The sequence below is a fragment of the Physeter macrocephalus genome, chromosome 1 (assembly GCF_002837175.3).
Source record: "Physeter macrocephalus isolate SW-GA chromosome 1, ASM283717v5, whole genome shotgun sequence".
NCBI lineage: Eukaryota > Metazoa > Chordata > Mammalia > Artiodactyla > Physeteridae > Physeter > Physeter macrocephalus.
In genome coordinates, this window is record NC_041214.2 from 110,554,528 (window position 1) to 110,557,520 (window position 2,993).

Consider the following 2,993-nt stretch of genomic DNA (forward strand, 5'->3'; position numbering starts at 1 on the left):
AAGAAATAAGCCAGCAAGTCATGAAAAGACATGGAGGAACCTTAAGTGCTTCTTGCTAAGTGAAAGAAGCCAATCTGAAAAGGTTACATACCATGTGATCCCAACTATGATATTCTGGAAAAGGCAAAACTATGGAGACAATAAAAAGATCAGCAGTTGCCAGAAGTTGGGACTGGGGTTGTGAGGAGGGATGAATAGGCAGAGAACAGAGGATTTTTAGGGCAGTGAAAATACTCTGTGTGATACCACAATGATGCATACATGTCATTATATATTTGCCCAAACCCACAGAATGTACAACACCAAGAGTGAACCATCATGTAAACTATGGGCTTTGGGTGATTATCATATATGTGTGTGTGTGTAATATTAATCAATAAAACAGCAGAAATTGTCCTTTTACAAGAGAGAAATAAGCTACTAAAGTGACAGAGTAAAAAAGCAGGCCCAACCTCACCCTTATCATCTAGGATGTATATATTTTATAAAAGAAAACCATGTACAATATCTCCCAAATAAGAGTGTAATAATATCAGAATAGTACAATTATCCCCTGCTCCCACATCACAGGATAGAACAATTTCAAGTACTAGCTATTACAAATTACTGCTGCAGAACACTGATATTCAGCATTAAGTGGAGAGTTTATATGTAACCATAAACTAAATATCCCAGAATGATTTTGATTAGTTAGAGCCACTTATCACACTCACATTTGAGTATTCGAGGGATCTGTTGTTTGCCACAGGTGTCTAGTTTTCTGGGCTGTCCTGGAATGAAATGGAAAGCTCTGCTTCAGGCCTCCCCACTTCTTACCCACCAACAGAACTACACAGAATCCCAGAGATTTTATCCCGGAGACATACTCTTTTCCTATTGAACAACTATTTTTGTTCAACCATTACCAACCAGTCTCTCAGGTGTTTGAAAAAAACATACCTTTAACTGTTGCTATCCAATGACCTGGGCAAATGAAATCATCCTACGTTACTTACTTGGTTTTAACCAAATTTTGCTTCCCTGTCAATAAACTTTGTCAATACTGCAATTCACAGAGGAATAGAAAGGAACTAATTTAGCTGTAAATTGCCACTCTTTACTTCTTTGACAAATTATTTTTCTTTTCTTTCCAAAGAGTTCTTTCCTATCACAGTTGGGACAAAGGCATTTTTGCCCTCTCAAATCTTCATCTTTCCAGAGTATATTCTTATAGATATTTATTATCAAAGTTCCATAATCAAGGACATAATCAAGAGAGAATAAAAGAGAGACAATATTGGGTAGAAGTGCCATGGGAAGTGACTCCTGTCCTGAGGATATATATGTGATACTTCAGAGAGTGTTAAGATGGACCACAGCATCTTAGCATCATAATACAAGAGTCACTTAGGCTACCTCTTTGACAGTATTCCCTACCACTCTCACACTAACTCATCCACATCTCCATTCTCTGGCCCCCTTGTTGCTCCTATAGAACAACAAGCCTAAGGGTATCGTATCTATGCTTCCCTCTGTTTGGAACACACTTTTCCCCACAGAGCTGCAAGATTTATTCCCTTACTTTATTTGGGTTTTGACTGTCATTTCAGATGACACTACCTAAAAATAGCATCTGCCCATCATGCTTTATTTCCTCTGCTTTACATTTCTTTTAAAAATGTACTATCTGAAATTATAAGAATATTATCTTATTTGTTTATTGCTCTCATTTCTACTACATCGTAAGACCTGGGAGGGCACAGACTTTCTTGATTTTGTTTTTCACTATATTTTCTGTTCCTGGAGAAGTACCTGGAATATAGTATATACTTTGTAAGTTTTTGTTGACTGACAGGGTGAATGAGTGAACAAGTGATTCATACCAACCTTCCAGTTTGAGAGTTCATTTGCATTGTTCAGAACTGGATTGTTTTCTCTTTTGCCCATTCCTTTAACAGCTTTAGGAAAGAGAATACAATTATATCCTTATATAAGGAATAATTCCTAGATATAAAACAAATCAATGAACCAAATTCTCTTCATCTCCCAGACCTCAACAGAGCATTTCAATGCCTCCTCAGAGCACTAAAAAAGTGAATCTTTGCATTGGGTAAGTTCTTAGGTAGAGAAATACATGCTAGTGCAGAGGAATATGATAACACATGACTCTGTTCTCTTTCAAGAATCTTTATATTCTTCCTCGTGGTCAAAAGGCAGTGGGTTTCTGGCAATCAATTTTCTTATGGATTTCAGGAACTCCATTTTAGCCCTAAAAGTCACATGGCGTCACAGCATAAAGAGCTGAAACTTCAAAAACCTCTAACACCATACACAAAAATAAACTCAAAACGGATTAAAGACCTAAATGTAAGACCAGATACTATAAACTCTTAGAGGAAAACATAGGCAGAACACCCTTTGACATAAATCACAGCAATATCTTTTTGGATCCACCTCCTAGAGTAATGAAAATTAAAAACAAAAATAAATGAGTGGGATCTAATTAAACTTAAAATTTTGCACAGCAAAGGAAACCATAAACAAAACGAAAAGACAACACACAGAATGGGAAAAAATATTTGCAAATGATGTGACTGACAAGGGATTAATCTCCAAAATATACAAACACCTCAAGCAGTTCAATATCAAAAAACAAACAACCCAATCAAAAAATGGGCAGAAGATCTAAATAGACATTTCTCCAAAGAAGACATACAGATGGCCAAAAAGCACATGAAAAGATGTTCAACATCACTAATTATTAGAGAAATGCAGATCAAAACTACAATGAAATATCACCTCACACTGGTCAGAATGGCCATCATCAAAAAGTCTACAAACAATAAATGCTTGAGAGAGTGTGGAGAAAAGGGAACCCTCTTGCAATGTTGGTGGGAATGTAGATTGATACAGCCGCTATGGAGAACAGTATGGAGGTTCCTTAAAAAACTAAAAATAGAACTACCATACGACCCAGCAATCCCACTACTGGGCATATACCCTGAGAAAACCAT